We start from the raw sequence: 17,935 nt of genomic DNA, 5'->3' as shown, positions 1-17,935 counted from the left end.
GAGCGCCCTCTCTCGCAGTAATATAGGACAGCCCATGGCAGCCACTCACACGACTTGTGCTTGGAGCCTCTTCGCTATGACATGTTCGTTCGTGATTGCTTTGGAGAGCCTCATCCTAGTTGCTATTGTCTGAGCTGGACTTTATTTCTTGCTGTAATATTTGTAATGAGACTTTGTACTCGTCGAGGAAGTGCAAGTTAAATAAAGTAAAGGAAAGCTTAATGTGTTGACGTGTATTCCGTCCTATCCTCTGCTATGCCAGCGTTGCCTGGATCTCCGCACCCACCCGCTTTTACAAGGCCCTCCAAATCCTCGAACGCCATGCACTCCACCTTGCCTTCCATATCTGCCCGCCTTCCTTCCCCCACACGGCTCCTGTATGAACTCATCCCCTTCCCCCACATCCTCCTGTTGCTCCAACATCTCCGGATCCTTTACATTGTTTGCAGGCTTGATCCCCCCTCCCCATCCCCTGGTTTCCTCTTTCCTCTCCACCCCCCGCCCATTGCCACGCCTCTATCGCTGTATCCCTCCCTCTCTCCACCTCCACACCCTCCATCTCCTTCAGCAGGGCAATTTCCAGCGCCTCCCACTCCTTGATGATGAACTTTGCCATGACATATACCCTTCCTTCCAACTATAACCTGACCTTGTTCCCCCCCCCCCTCCCCTACCCAGGGCCCCCTTTTCCTCTTCCCTCCTTCTCCCAGAGCGGAGTTTCCTCCTTCCCCCCTCCCCCAAGACCCTGCACCCCATTCTTGCCTCTTTCCCTCCCATGTCCCTCCCTACCTGGCCCTCTTCGGCGCGCCCTGCGCCCCTCTCCCCCCTCTCTTCCCCTCCCTCCCTTCTTCCATTCTCCATCTCCTTGCGCCTGGCAGATCCTCCATTTTGCTCATAGTCAGTGTGCCACGTCAGTGGTGTGTTTAGTGCTGTTTTCCTGTACATCGAGAGGTGTGATTTTAATTGTGTGCTGGCCTTGTACTTAGTGTTACTGTCAGTGTTTGTTATGTGCTACGCCATCTGTCGATACTTTTATGCTCTGGTCATACTGCACCTTATGTTCTTTTATTTGTCCCAGTGTGTGGTTTTTTGTGTGCATTACTTTTTACGGTTTTTATCTAAATTTTACAGTCGCCCCCTGTTCTGTCTATTGTCTTCCATGATGTCCCCCTTTTTTATATCTATGTTCACCATGTTTTCTCCCTTATTTTTAAATGTCTTCTATTGTTTGTTCTATGTCTTTCGGCTGAAGGGCAGCGCATATGCTGCTGCCAGCCCGCCCTGATGGGGAATTGAAATACAATAAAGGGAAAAAAAGCTTACTTGTTCATTACTCATTGCTGCTCCTGTCCAGCTTTCCTACGATGACAGTTTCCACACCACTCTTACCCAACCTTTCGTTAGCATTGTGTACAAAGTCATACACAACAAAACCTCTCATTGGACTGAAGACCATAAAAACAACAACAAAAACAACACTAACCTCACTAGATTTTGATGACAAGGAAAACACCTCTACCACCTGTGTCTAGCCTCTCATTGTGATACACATTCCAACCATAATTTAGAATTTCATTGCTGTCAACATCTGGTTCTGGCAGATTATTCTCTCTACCACTGTGTGAGTATTATTACAGTTTATGAGCGAGACTAGTTCTGGAATCTTTCCATGGAAAACCCTGCAGTTAACAATTACTATATTCACATGTCTCCAAACTCCCATGAAGAAAATTATTTTGGGCTGCTGTTCTTTCCTCTTTGAAAACCGAGCATTTGTCAGACTGGTAAAGGGATTTATCTAACTTTAAAAGCCACACCTATACGGAACATGTGCTCTGCTGCAGTTGTAACGATTTTCCTCATGTAACGCCTCCTTGATGTATTGGGAGGTGTCCTACAATTCTCCACCCGTTAGTAAAGATCAGGTAATACGCATTCAAGATTTTCACTGAATCGTTTACGGTTCAAGCCTTCCATTCGGCTCCAGACCACAGGACTTCAGTCGGTTTTGTGGACAATGTTGGAGAACGCTAACTGTATTCTCAATCTGCATGCGACACTACCAGTCTTCATCAAAGACGACATCCACCTGAAGGAACACTGCATAGCCTCTGAAACCAGATGGCAGGCATCATTCGTGTCTACATGAGCCACCTACACACCTCAGACGAGACCTCTGGCATGCAAACACTGGACGAGGGCTACCTTCCTGACTTGCCCAATATTCCACTGAGGCTTCATCACATGCCTAACGTTGTAACTCCCAATGACCTTTCGGGAAGATCGCAGAATCCGAAGCATACTGTGCTGGTTAAGATGTATGCTCATCAGAAACAAAATTGGTCACCCCAGTGTGCACGCACAGATGACGCAGCGATCGAGTAACATGGTCAATCACGTGTGCACTGCCTCTATACGAGCATACGGCCGTAGCGATAACTGAGACATTTATGTTTCATGGAGTCATTGTTCGTAGAAGAGAGTAAATGTAAGGAAGTGACAGAGTGGCAAAAGGGGACATTCAGGTTCAGCTGTTTACATGGTCAAAGGGAATGTGAAGTTGCTGGATTGGTTGATGTTTCGTGGCGGACTGTTCAACGACTCCGCAAGCAGTGGTGTAACAAACGTGGCTACGAAACACAACGTCAGATTTGTGGTCAGAAAAAAGATCCTGACAGAGGGACCGGAGACGCGTTTCAAGGCTTGTGAATCAAAACCGCATCCAAACCCGACAGGAAATGCTGCAGCTAGTGAATGAAGGTCCATTCCCATCTGTTTTGGAGAGAACATTGCGAAGGAACGTCATTTTGAATCGGTCACCCTTGCTTACACAGGCATAATAAGACAACAGCAAGATTCACGGAAAAATATGTGACTGTACGATACGATGCGATATTGCAGTGTCTGTATTCTTCCAAATTACGACGCAATGCCCCTGTATAAAATATATGACTGGTTTTCTGAACGCTCTCTCAGCCTGCCGGCGTGGCCGAGCGGTTCTAGGCGCTACAGTCTGGAACCGCGCGACAGCTACGGTCGCAGGTTCGAATCCTGCCTCGGGCATAGATGTGTGTGATGTCCTTAGGTTAGTTAGGTTTAAGTAGTTCTAAGTTCTAGGCGACTGATGACCTCAGAAGTTAAGTCCCATAGTGCTCAGAGCCATTTGAACCATTTTTGAACACTCTCTCACCTTATTGCATCTTGATTTGCCAGCAAAATTAACTTACTTGTACCCCGTAGAAAATCGGTGGGATATGTTGGAACAGAGGGTAAAACGCCGACATCAGCATTCCTACAATATTTTGGTGGGAGTACGCGATCAAATACTCAGCGAGTGTCTTCACCTGGATGCGATGTACCTGCACAACCTTGTGGACTATCTCCCTAACACAATACAGGCGATTATGAAGTTCAAGAACTGAATTACACAGTATTAAATGATGATTGTAATGATTTCTGTAGGGGTGATTAATTTTTTTGTCTAATGACCTTACTTTCAGCAGTTGGAAATATTTATGACTTGTTTTTTGGGCTTATAGGTACAGTTGTGAAGTTAGTATCCACTTTTCCCTTCCACCCAGAGATTCGCAATCTCGCCACTGTCCGTCGTATAGAGCCAGGTAAATGCGGACCAACTAGGACGAGCAAATCAGAACTCATTGCCACATCAACAATCCCAGGCGATGCTTAGGCGCTAGAGGTTCCACAGTTTTCGTTTCAGGTGTCTCAAGAACACCGTAGCCAGGGCAGCATCCAGAAACCTGTCAACTGTGGCCATCACAGCTTTCAACTGTCTCCCGACAGTTGCCAGTTCTCCTTGTTGCCGTACACAAAGGTGGCGGCCGTATCTATCACGAAACGACATTCGTCTACACACGGAATACAGAGCTAACCTAGCAGTCGCTAGATGCAGTCAGTACTGCAGCTACACAGCACCTTGTTATTAATACACTTGTCAGCTCACACAAGTAATTGCTCGAAACATATTCGAACACTTCGAAAAATGATAGTAAATCGTACCTAAGAAAAAAATAGAGAGTAATGTTCGTTTCTTCGAAGATGCATGTGAGAAAAACATTAAAGTAATCGCTGTGTGGAAACAGAAGCTGCTGCTGCTACTGGCAGTCTGGATCTGTACTTTGGTAGCACCAAACCAGTCACAAGGCTGACATCATAACATACACAAAGAAAGGAATCGTCCAATTAATTATTGTTTCTCGTACACTTTTCCCGAAACTAGACATTTTTGGTCGCTTAAAATGTGGTTCAATAATCCCTTAAACGTGATACTTCAATCTTGATTTCTGAGATCAACGAAGAATTATACAAGCTACATCGGAACTGTATGCCTCTATCGTGACTAAATGGTTGTAAAATTAAGAAAAATTAGTGCTGTTCACCGAAGTACTGGTACTCTTAGAGGTTCAGTACCTGGGAGATTAAGATTACACTATGGTACGTCACAGACTGATTTAACAGAATGACATGGAAGTTCCTGGAAAGTGCTTTGTAGTGGATAACCCTTCAGTAGCAATTCTTGTGACGATGACGTCGTCCTGTCATCGTCACTACGGCTGCTGCCCCACATAGCGTCACAGATGATAGCTTCCGGGAAATCAGTTCTGTTGGAGCGAGAGCAGTAACCCAGTTAAGTCAGGAACTGCGCGCCGCCGTTAAACCGTCGCCTCTGCGAACAATAGAGCACCGGCAGCGTGCTCGACATGCTGCAGGCAACTCCCCGGTTCTACCGGAATGAGGAAAGCCACATTTCATGCAGGAGTTGCTGACCTATCCGTCGTCAAGAGCAGGAGTTTCAGTTCTTTTCACTTCGGGTTGTTTCTTTCGATCCCTTGCCTTGACATTTTTGTTCTGCTGTCCGAGAGTACAAGCTCGCTGTTCGTGAGATAAATGTAGGATATCGACGTTTACTTTCACGATTTCCGACGTTAGCGGTTTTGGCTCATTTTTGGCATCGCAGCTGCGTCGAGGCCATCAGTGACAGACAAATTCTGCAAGAATGCAGTGTCATGCACGATCAGCCCTGTTTGTTTCATCACACAATCGTAGTAAAAGTCAGTTTATGGTCTTTACGGAAACCATTAGCTACACCGTTCAACCAGGCTCCCTACGGTGATACGCTGGTAGCAAAGGGGTCAGGGGTTCCAGCCGCACCTTGGTCAAGTATGCGGATATATATACTAAGATGGTATCTGTTCTTTCGGACATGTCCGAAAGAACAGATACCATCTTAGTATATATATAGTTAAGGCTCACCGGCCACTTGACCATCTTCTTCTTCTGCGCGAATGCACAAACAGTGCCCGAACTCTTACGGGAATCGGCAATGCACCGCGAGTAATAAGTATAATGGGCGGGGGCACTACGAATGTAGTGCGGGACAATATGTTGAGAATGTGGGTTTCGCGGGAGGCGTGCCAGAGATAAATCCCTGCAGTCGCGCTATCCTCTGTGTCCTCGGTGGCTCGGATGGATAGAGCGTCTGCCAAGTAAGCAGGAGATCCCGGGTTTGAGTCCCGGTCGAGGCACACATTTTCATCTGTCCCCGTTGACGTATGTCAGTGCCTGTAAGCAGCTAAGGGTGTTCATTTCATTGTAAGTATGCGGATTATGATATACAGACACTTGGCGCATGTGATGTTCTGCGCTATCTTTTCGCGGCAGTTGTGCACAGCGCTGAATTCTCTTCATTGGACTCCCATTGTCATCTTTACATCTAGACTATTTGATCAAAAGTGTGAATACCGCTATGCAATTCGGAACTGAACTCTAGATGTCACGAGAACCGAACTCGCCAGTATAAAGAGAGGCAGGGAGTGTTGTGTTGTCAGCAAAGAAGTACACTCCTGGAAATTGAAATAACACCGTGAATTCATTGTCCCAGGAAGGGGAAACTTTATTGACACGTTCCTGGGGTCAGATACATCACATGATCACACTGACAGAACCACAGGCACATAGACACAGGCAACAGAGCACGCACAATGTCGGCACTAGTACAGTGTATATCCACCTTTCACAGCAATGCAGGCTGCTATTCTCCCATGGAGACGATCGTAGAGATGCTGGATGTAGTCCTGTGGAACGGCTTGCCATGCCATTTCCACCTGGCGCCTCAGTTGGACCAGCGTTCGTGCTGGACGTGCAGACCGCGTGAGACGACGCTTCATCCAGTCCCAAACATGCTCAATGGGAGACAGATCCGGAGATCTTGCTGGCCAGGGTAGTTGACTTACACCTTCTAGAGCACGTTGGGTGGCACGGGATACATGCGGACGTGCATTGTCCTGTTGGAACAGCAAGTTCCCTTACCGGTCTAGGAATGGTAGAACGATGGGTTCGATGACGGTTTGGATGTACCGTGCACTATTCAGTGTCCCCTCGACGATCACCAGTGGTGTACGGCCAGTGTAGGAGATCGCTCCCCACACCATGATGCCGGGTGTTGGCCCTGTGTGCCTCGGTCGTATGCAGTCCTGATTGTGGTGCTCACCTGCACGGCGCCAAACACGCATACGACCATCATTGGCACCAAGGCAGAAGCGACTCTCATCGCTGAAGACGACACGTCTCCATTCGTCCCTCCATTCACGCCTGTCGCGACACCACTGGAGGCGGGCTGCACGATGTTGGGGCGTGAGCGGAAGACGGCCTAACGGTGTGCGGGACCGTAGCCCAGCTTCATGGAGACGGTTGCGAATGGTCCTCGCCGATACCCCAGGAGCAACAGTGTCCATAATTTGCTGGGAAGTGGCGGTGCGGTCCCCTACGGCACTGCGTAGGATCCTACGGTCTTGGCGTGCATCCGTGCGTCGCTGCGGTCCGGTCCCAGGTCGACGGGCACGTGCACCTTCCGCCGACCACTGGCGACAACATCGATGTACTGTGGAGACCTCACGCCCCACGTGTTGAGCAATTCGGCGGTACGTCCACCCGGCCTCCCGCATGCCCACTATACGCCCTCGCTCAAAGTCCGTCAACTGCACATACGGTTCACGTCCACGCTGTCGCGGCATGCTACCAGTGTTAAAGACTGCGATGGAGCTCCGTATGCCACGGCAAACTGGCTGACACTGACGGCGGCGGTGCACAAATGCTGCGCAGCTAGCGCCATTCGACGGCCAACACCGCGGTTCCTGGTGTGTCCGCTGTGCCGTGCGTGTGATCATTGCTTGTACAGCCCTCTCGCAGTGTCCGGAGCAAGTATGGAGGGTCTGACACACCGGTGTCAATGTGTTCTTTTTTCCATTTCCAGGAGTGTAGTAACAGCCGAATGAATCGGTCAGGAGAGCTCTGTAACTTCCAGTGTCGGCTAGTAATTGGTTGTCACCTGAGTAACAGTTGTACCACTGACATTTCAACCCTTCTAAATTTGCTGAAGTCGACTGTTGGTGATGTGATTGTGAAACGGGAACGCGATGGAACGACAGATAAACCAAGACGAGGTAGGCCTCATACACTGAAGGACAGGGACCGTTGAACATTGCAAAGAGTGGTTCTAAAAATCGAATGAAATCAGAGGGAGGAATCTGTCGTGAGTTCCAGTTCAGAGAAGACAATGACTGTGCGTAGGGAATTAAAAAGTGTGTGGTACAACGGTCAAGAAGCGCCACATAAGCCACACGGTTGCAGGCAATGCAAAGCAGTGCCTGAGGTGGTATAAAGGGCAACATTACTGGACAGTGGGTGACTGGAAACGAGTGATTTAGAGTAATGAATCATGTTATACTATCAGGCATTCCGTTGAAAGGGTTTGCATTTGGCGAATGCTTGTAGAACGTTACCTGCCATCATGTGTTGTGCCAACAGTGAAATATGGAGGAACTTCTGTTACGGTTATAGTGTAGAGTCACCTTATTACGCTCAAAAAATACTAAATATGATACGAATACATTTTACAGTAGTGTCTACTGTGTACAGTAGAGGAATAGTTGGGAAACGACGACTGTTTGTATCAGCATGGCGATGCACCCATTCATAAAGAAGCACGTGAGACGTAATTGTTTGTGGACACAGGACTGGCGTACCCAGCGTACCCAGAACCTCTACCTCAACCCAGTGGAACACTTGTGGGGTGACTTAGAACGTCGACTTTACTCTACACGGTAGCACCCAACATCACTACCTTCTCTCATTGCGTCTTTTCAGGAAAAATGGGCTGCCATTTCTCCACAGCCATTGACAGTTCATTTAAAATATGACAACAAGAGGTGAATCCGTGATAAAGGCGAATGGTGACAAATCCTATATTAATGTCCACTAATAGGAGTTCGGATTCTTCCTATCAAATACTGTACGGGGCTCTCCTGAAGGCGTCGATACTATATGTTCCAGTCACATTAATGTGACCATCTGTCAAAAGCCTGAACAAGTACCTCTTGCAGCACGGACGCGCTGGAAGAGTGTCAGTGAGGTTATGGAAGGTACCGACAGGGATGTGGATTCTGGAAGGTACCGACATGGATGTGGATTCTGGAAGATACCGACAGCGATGTGGGGTCGTGCCGTCTCCAGTGCCCCAGTCTCGTGCTAGATGGGCTAGGTTTCTCGACTGAGGATCCATGTCGCTTAAAGCTCGATGGTGGAAGCCCCACACATTCTCGTTGCGTTAAAACCCCGGGATTTCAGTGGCCAGAGGAGTACGGTAAGCTCATCCTGGTGCTCTTCAAAGTACTCACAAGTCTGAGAGATATGTGACACGTTTCATTGCCTGCTAGTAGATGCTACCTTCACAAGGGAAAAACGAATTACGAGTACGAGATGAAATGCTACCCAAGGGACTTGAGATGATCCATTGTGCCCTCCATAATCACCGAGATCGCCCAGGGAACGCCACGAAAACATTCCGCAGACCATTGGTACTGCAGTGTGTTTGCTTTCAGACGTTTCATGCCGTACACACCAGCGGCCATCTGTCTAATTGAGCATAAAAAGTAGCTCAGCTGAAAAGGTCACCTGTTGCCACTCAGTGGACGTCCAGTTGCGCTATTGGCGTGCAGATTCCAGCTTTCGTCGGCGATGATCAGCAGTCAGCATGGACGCATGAACCAGACAACTGCTGTGGAGGCCCGTACACAACATTCGCTGAACGGTTGTTGAGGAGACATTGTTGGTAGCTTTTGGCTCACCTGACTGGTCGGTTGCTCAACTATTACACGTCTTTTCGCCCATACACATCTCGACAGTCGTTTACTCGTGACATCCACGGCTCTCCGTAGACAACAGTTACTTGCCTCGGCGCCGGTCCTTGATAGTGCCATATTTCCATGCACGGTATACTTTAACCACAGCGGCACGAGAACAGTTTACAAACTTAGCCGTTTCGAAAATACTTCTACCCTTGGCCCGAAAGCCAATGATCATGCCCTTTCGGACGCCAGAAAAATCGCTCAGTTTCCGCATTACGGTAACGACTGCACTGTATTCTGCGTGTCCCAGACAAACTATATATGCCCTCTAATTCCAGCGCTGCCATCTGCTGTCTGTGAATGACTATTGCACGTTGACGTCGAACATAGGCAGTGATCACATTAAAGTGAGTGAACAGTGTATAATTGCATGATATTCGTGAGCAGCAACATCGCGCAACCATAAAACACAGTTTCTGCGGGTCACGATACTGCCGTTCTCGAATTCCGACGTATACTAGTAGACGTTTCCCCTCCTTACTCCAGACATACGACATCGTCTCAATCACAAGCAACATTCTAAGGCACTTTTTGGAATCAGAAACTCGCTGTGTAGTCTGCCCTTACATATGGAATGTAGATAACGTTACTTCCATCTATTTTGTGCGGTACGCCAAAATCCTAATCATTCTCATATTCGAGCATGTAGTACATTTAGTTACAATTTGACGTATGTTTCATGCCGCGTTAATAAGATTGTAGTTTTAATGGCTATTCTCTCCAATCTGCTACACTAGTCGGTACTGTCACTGAGACCAAGTGTGGCACCGCAGAAGTAAATATATTTTTGTTGTTTTTGAATGACGTGTTTTATGAGGTGCGTGACAGTGGGCCATAGTATTCTTGCCCCGGGGAGCATTCAGCCTCCCTTCAACAATTACTATATCATTCCTATTTTCATGTCCAGGACCTTTCCACCCTGTGATTCCAGGGGTTAGCAGATATGGGTCTCTAGAGTCCTTATTTCCTGGAATCTTTTATCAGGTCATGGACATGTTGGGTCGATCAGTCCACCACAGAAAGAGATGAGACTGTTCACTGAACATCACAAAATTTCTCATCGTCCCAGTTGACTCTCTGTTGTCAGTGGTATGCTTTTTTCTCTTTTTAGAGTTCCGTAACTCAGTCGGTAAAAACGGAACCGTTATAGGCTCGCTTTGTCCGTCTGTCTGTCTGCCCGACTGTTAAGAAACCTTTTGCTGAGAAACGGATGGACGTATCACGTTGAAATTTTTCACATACTAAGGTCTATGACCCTTGGCGATGTAAAGCGTTTTGGCTTGTGAATCAATGCAGTAAAAAGATACTGCCATTTATCTCATTTTTTTTATCTTCGCAAGTTCACTCATCAATAATTTTAGGATACTTACCGCTGACCTAGAATCATGAAATTTGCCAAGAAGAATGTTCCAAACTACAAGTAAAGGAAGAAATCCGAAACCTGTTAATCTGTAATTACATCATACGAAAACAATATTTTTAATTTGTTATCTATCGAAGAAATGGGAGATGTGATACTGCGTGAAGAGTTTGATAGAGCACTGAAAGATCTGAGTCGAAACAAGGCCCCGGGAGTAGACAACATTCCATTAGAACTACCGACAGCCTTGGGAGAACCAGTCCTGACAAAACTCTACTATATGGTGAGCAAGATGTATGAGACAGGCGAAATACCCTCAGACTTCAAGAAGAATATAATAATTCAAATCCCAAAGAAAGCACGTGTTGACAGATGTGAAAATTACCTAACTACCAGTTTGATAAGTCACGGCTGCAAAATACTAACGCGAATTCTTTACAGACGAATGGAGAAACTGGTAGATGCCGACCTCGGGGAAGATCAGTTTGGATTCCGTAGAAATATGGGAACACGTGGGGCAATACTGACCCTACGACTTATCTTAGAAGCTAGATTAAGAAAAGGCAAACCTACGTTTCTAGCATTTGTAGACTTAGAGAAAGCTTTTGACAATGTTGACTGGAATCCTCTTTTTCAAATTCTAAAGGTGGCAGGGGTAAAATACAGGGAGCGAAAGGCTATATAGAATTTGTACAGAGACCAGATGGCAGTTATAAGGGTCGAGGGACATGAAAGGGAAGCAGTGGTTGGGAAGGGAGTGAGACAGGATTGTAGCCTCTCCCCGATGTTGTTCAATCTGTATATTCAGCAAGCAGTAAAGGAAACAAAAGAAAAATTCAGAGTAGATATTAGAATCCATGGAGAAGAAATAAAAACTTTGTGGTTCGCCGATGACATTGTAATTCTGTCAGAGAGAGCAAAGGACTTGGAAGAGCAGCTGAACGGAATGGACAGTGTCTTGAAAGGAGGATATAAGATGAACATCAACAAAAGCAAAACGAGGATAATGGAATGTAGTCGAATTAAGTCAGGTGATGCTGAGGGAATTAGATAAGAAAATGAGACACTTAAAGTAGTAAAGGAGATTTGCTACTTGGGGAGCAAAATAATTGATGATGGTCGAAGTAGAGAGGATATAAAATGTAGACTGGCAATGGCAAGGAAAGCGTTTCTGAAGAAGAGAAATTTGTTAACATCGAGTATAGATTTAAGTGTCAGGAAGTCGCTTCTGAAAGTATTTGTATGGAGCGTAGCCATGTATTGAAGTGAAACATGGACGATAACTAGTTTGGACAAGAAGAGAATAGAAGCTTTTGAAATGTGGTGCTACAGAAGAATGCTGAAGATTAGATGGGTAGATTATAAAACTAATGAGGAGGTACTGAATAGGATTGGGGAGAAGAGAAGTTTGTGGCACAACTTGACTAAAAGAAGGGATCGGTTGGTAGGGCATGTTCTGAAGCATCAAGGGATCACCAATTTAGTATTGGAGGGAAGCGTAGAAGGTAAAAATCGTAGAGGGAGACCAAGAGATGAATACACTAAACAGATTCAGAAGGATGTAGGTTGCAGTAGGTACTTGCACAGGATAGAGTAGCATGAAGAGCTGCATCAAACCAGTCTCAGGACTGAAGACCACAAAAACAACAACAACAACGGCACCTAGTATCAAGTCTATAAGATTCCTCCGATGCATCCAAAACAAATACCGTATGAATGCTGACATCTGACTTGTTTGCTCCATAACTCGCCTCTACCGACCTGTGTGTAAAGTTTCTGTCCCCTGTACTTGAAGAAAAAGTCCACATCCAGCAGGCAATCATTTGCAATAGCAGCAGATTCCGTTTCGTGCAATCTAGATCACATGACTAATGAGGAGGTACTGAACAGAATTGGGGAGAAGAGGAGTTTGTGGCACAACTTGACTAGAAGAAGGGATCGGTTGGTAGGACATGTTCTGAGGCATCAAGGGATCACCAGTTTAGTATTGGAGGGCAGCGTGGAGGGTAAAGATAGCAGAGGGAGACCAAGAGATGAATACACTAAGCAGATTCAGAGGGATGTAGGCTGCAGTACGTACTGGGAGATGAAGAAGCTTGCACAGGATAGAGTAGCGTGGAGAGCTGCATCTAACCAGTCTCAGGACTGAAGACCACAACAACAATCTGACTGTCAGACTGTTCGTCCATAGCCGGCCACTGTGGCCGAGTGGTTCTAGGCGCTACAGTCTGGAACCACGCTGCTGCTACGGGTGCAGGATCGAATCCTGCCTCGGGCATGGATGTGTGTGATGTCCTTTGGTTACTTAGGTTTAAGTAGTGCTAAGTCTAGGGGACTGATGACCTCAACAGGTAAGTCCCATCGTGCTCAGAGCCATTTCGACCTTTTTTTTTTTTTTTTTTTTTACTTATGATGATGGCAGACATACAAAAACTTGTTAACCATAGAGCAAGAGCAGCATTAATTATATATTTACTGATGAACAGAAAAGACTATTCCCCTAATTCTATGAGACTGGGGTTTCACAGAGAATTTGTGGTAACAAATTAATCTGTTGCAAAGCCTCATGTTTACGGCTGCAACATATCGAAGAGAGCAGAAGGGGTCCAATACATAACATTGACCAACAAGATGTATGGAATACTGTGCATGAAATAAAAACAAAAAATAGAAATAAACATTTATTCCACATCATCTTCCCAAGCCTCAAACAGTTAAAATAGGTTTCGAACCTGCGACTTTAGCGGTTGCGCGGTTCCAGGCTGTAGCGCCTAAAACCGCTGGGGCACTTCGGCCGGCTATCATAAGTAAGAATTAATCTGCAGAACAGGTCCAGTCTGTCAATACAACCAATATTTCGGTGAGAGGGGGGGAGGGGGGGGGGGGGAGGGGATGGGAGACAATACGTAACTTTAACCATTCTTCATTTGAGAGAAATTCTATGCAATTTTATTTGATAACGTTTTTGGAGTTTGGAATAGCAGTGTTTTTTTTTCCTCTGGGACAACATTAAATAGTGAATAATAAAAGAATTTTATTGTCATTTAACTATTGCAGCAATAGACAGTCGAATTACGAATGTTTAAAGGTATACAGCATGTATACAAAAATTACTTTACACAAATTAAAAAACAATATGTTACAACAGATTTTCCATAATGTAAAATATTCAAGCTAAAACGATTTGTGTAGTACATCTTAAATTGAAATCATTAGGGAAATTATGGTACACTCACCGAGCCGTTATCACTGTGATATTTACACTCATACATTCAAGTGAGTAGGAAGGATTTACCGATAACCAACTGTCCTACTTGTGCTTAAAATAAATCAAATAAAGCTTCTACCCATTCTAGAGGCAGTTTGTTAAACAGCTTCATACTCACTACATTGCTGTTCTATGATTTAAATAATCTGCGGTAAGGTATGTGAAGATGCCTACTATTTCTAGTTCTGGCATTACTGAAGATTGGGATACCACTCATCTGCTTTCACAAATGGCCCTATAGATGACATTTTAAATTTTTACAACACTGTAATACCCATTTCCAATTATCAATGGGTCAAATGATAAGTATTTTAATTAAAAGATGGGGATCAGTATGTGGATGGGTGAATATAAATGGATCAGTTTGTACAGTAAAAAGTAATAACAGGTTCTTAAGATATGTCATTACATGAAGCTGATGGATGGGTGGTGTCCCATTCTTCAGCTAAACCCCAGTTCCATGAGAGTGTAAATCCTGCCTAATCTGGTATTCTGGTAAGTTAGTCTTTGTAAACAGTAGAACAATGTAAATGTGCAAGTTTATAACAGTCAATTTTGATGAACAATGGCTTATAGTGGGCAAGTTTTTCAGAGTTTGTAATAATTCTAATGTGTGGTTCCCATGTCAATTTATAATACCTAATAACTTAACACTACCAAGCCTTCTACTGGCAAATCTCTTAAACTAAGTAGTATGTAGAAGGTTCAGTGAAGTTTGCACTACTTTCTGTACGGTAATGTTTTCTTAAGTATTAAACTGTAGATGACTGCCAAATGAAGTATCTGTCATACGAAAATAAAATTTGACATAGATACAAGTCTCAGAGTACCTACTTCGATTCATTGTCAGTCTTTCCAATTACGGTACCTCATTTTCAATTAAATTATGCAAGGCGACTTACACGGTGAAAATAGTGCTGTCAGAGTTATGGAATTATAAATTCGCATTTTCAAAACGCGAGTGACGGAAATTACGAAAACGTTTTTTCACTTTCGGAGCTACAGTTTACGAGATTTGAACAATTTAATTCTGAAATGAGAAGTTTTAATGTTTGTTTACATATTTACTTAAAAAAACAATGCATAATTTACCAGGAAAGTGTTGAATGTCTTTATATACGTGACATTGCTGATTATAGAAATTCGCAGTTGCAAAACGTGTGAGTGACGGGAATTACGAAAAAGTATTTTCACTTTTGGAGATATAGTTTACGAAATTTGAACAATTTAACTCTCCAGTGAGAAGTATTAGCGTTTGTTTACAGATTTATGTGTGAAAGACTATGAGTAGTCTACCACGAAAATGTTTAATGTTTTCACATACGTGGCGCAGAGCCTAACAAGCCGCTCGGCATTTCAGACCCCTAGTCATGACGTCACGAGTCACGCTGTGAGGCCTTGTTCCTAGGTGGCGTTGGTTCTGCCCTTGGGTCCCCTGCCCTCGATCTTCCCTTCCATGAATATTTTCTTTTGATTTTCACCATCTCCCATTTCTCACAATATCGCCAAATAACTAGCAAATTTTTTGGCTGACACGAGAAGAAAGGCGCTTGGTGATACTGATTTGCTCATAATGGACGCACTTGTTTCCTTCCAGTACATTTTATGCGCAGCATCTTGCGCCAGCAATAAAGCTCAAATGCATCAATGCGCTGTTCTCTCTGGCCTTAAGAGTCCATGTTTCGCAACCATAAACGAATCGGAAAACAAGAGTTCTTCAATAAGCCGGACGTTTTTGGTGTTCTTTATTATTCTGTTCTGCCAGATCTTGGTGACATTCTTCATAGCCACTCGTCCCAGATTGATCCGTCTTCTTATCTCTTCTTCACAGTTTCCTGTGTCGCAGATAGTTGATCCAAGATATCGAAAGAATGCGCGTATTCCAGTTCCTTTGTGACCTGTGAGTTAAACATGTGCTCCTCGATCTATTATGAGTTTGAACATGCTGACTAATTCCTTTACTTTTGTTAGTACCTTAGCAAGTTCACCTTCGCTGCAGACTGAAAGCACGGTGTCATCAGCAAATCGAATGTTGTTAATAGAAACTTCCTGAAAGGTGAAAACTGTGTGCCGGACCGAGGCTCGAACTTGGGACCTTTGCCTTTCGCGGGCAAGTGCTCTACCATCTGAGCTACCTAAGTACGATTCACGACCCGTCCTCACAGCTTCAATTCTGCTAGTACCTCTTCTCCTACCTTCCAAACTTCACAGAAGTTCTTCTGGCAGGAAGTTTCATATCAGCGCACACACCGCTGCAGAGTGAAAATCTCGTTCTGTTGTTACTAGTTCTACCACAAAATGAGAAGCCTTTAGTGCAACCATCACAAGCATTCCTGATGACATTTTCTGCATATATGTTGTACAGTTGGCGGGATAGAACATAACACTGTCTGACAACTTTTGATACATGGAAGACATCAGACGTGCCTGCACTTAATATTCACAGCTGTGTGGTGATTATTATGCTGTCAAGACTGGTGCGAAACCGAACTCTGCAAACATCTGCCCAGACAACACAGCGAAGACTTTTCTGTTGTGAAGGAAGCAGATGAAAACAGGAGCACAGAGCTCTCGCGATTTCTCGATTATCTGTCGAGAAATCTAACGAGTGTATCTTGAGTTTTTTTAGGTCCTGCTTACCAAGCTTTACGTCATAACTGTTTCTCTACTGCTTTTATCTTTCCGCAAGCCAGATCGATCCTCATCTAACTTCTCCTGTATTTCCTTTTGCATTTTTATGTGTTATTCTTGTCAACGACTTTGATTCATGAGACGTTAACATGACTCTGCGATGATTCTGGTAGGTGTTTGCACTTGGTGTGTTCGGGATTGAGTGAATCACAAATTTCAGAGTGTTGGATGGAATGTCTCCAGTCTCACAAATTCTACACACCAACCTGAATACTAAAAATTTTCGGAGGTGAGAAAGGCATATTTTGCCATCAGCTGTACAAAAGTATATATATCCTCTACCTGTTTCAGTTATAACAACCATCTCGACATGGGAAAAACAGTATACTGTATGCATGCACTGAAGTACTGCGTTTTTCTCGAAGATGGTTGTTATAACTGAAACCGGTAGGGAATAAATATACAATAGTACAGCTGAAGGCGAAAATATGTTGTTTTTTTCCTCAAAGTACTTGAATAGTAGTTAGATCAACCGAATATAGGATAATACCAACAGCAGCAGAAAATGGTATAAAGGGAGTGGGACCCGTAATAAATAAGATGATACTGTTGTTCTCCTGCGAATCGACAACAAACCAACACCCCCAACAATACTTCAGGTATACATCCCGACATCGCAAGCAGAAGATGAAGAGATAAAGTATGTGAGGATATTGAAAGGGTAATTCAGTACGTAAAGGAAGATGAAAATCTAATAGTGATTGGGGATTGGAATGTGGTTATATCGGAGGGAGCAGAAGAAATTCTTACAGGAGAAAATGGGCTTGGTAATAGGAACAAGAGAAGAGAAAAACTAATTGAATTATGCACAAAATATCAGCTAGTAATAGCTAATAGCCTGTTAGTCACAAGAGGAGGAGATACACGTGGGAAAGAATCGGATACTGGATTGTAAGGCGTACCCAGAAGCAGACAGAGCCCAGATAACAATTTAGTAATGATGAAAAGTAAACTGATGTTTAAGAGAGTAGTTAGTAAGAATCAGTGCGCAAAGAAATTGGACACGGAAATACTGAGGACTGAAGAGATACGTTTTGAGTTCTCTGAGGCTATAGTTGCTGTGATAATGAATAGCTCACTAGGAAGTTCTGTTGAAGAGGAATGGATATCTCTAAAAAGGGCATTAGTAGAAGTTAGAAAGGAAAACCTAGCTGCAAGAAAGGTAGCTGCGGAGTACCAATGAATAACAGAAGAAATACTTCAGTGATCGACGAAACGACTGAAAAAATGTGCACGGAAATTGAGGAATACAGAAATACAAATCACTTAGGAACAAAATATATACGAAACTAAGACGACATCATTGCATGAAAAATGTGAAGAAATCGAAAAAAAAGGTTGTCGGAAGGACTATTCAGCACATAGAAATGTGAAAACAACCTTCGGTGAAATAAGTCAAGGGCGGTATCA

This window comes from Schistocerca americana, chromosome 1, assembly GCF_021461395.2.
Source record: "Schistocerca americana isolate TAMUIC-IGC-003095 chromosome 1, iqSchAmer2.1, whole genome shotgun sequence".
NCBI lineage: Eukaryota > Metazoa > Arthropoda > Insecta > Orthoptera > Acrididae > Schistocerca > Schistocerca americana.
Note: the sequence above shows the minus strand (reverse complement) of the source record.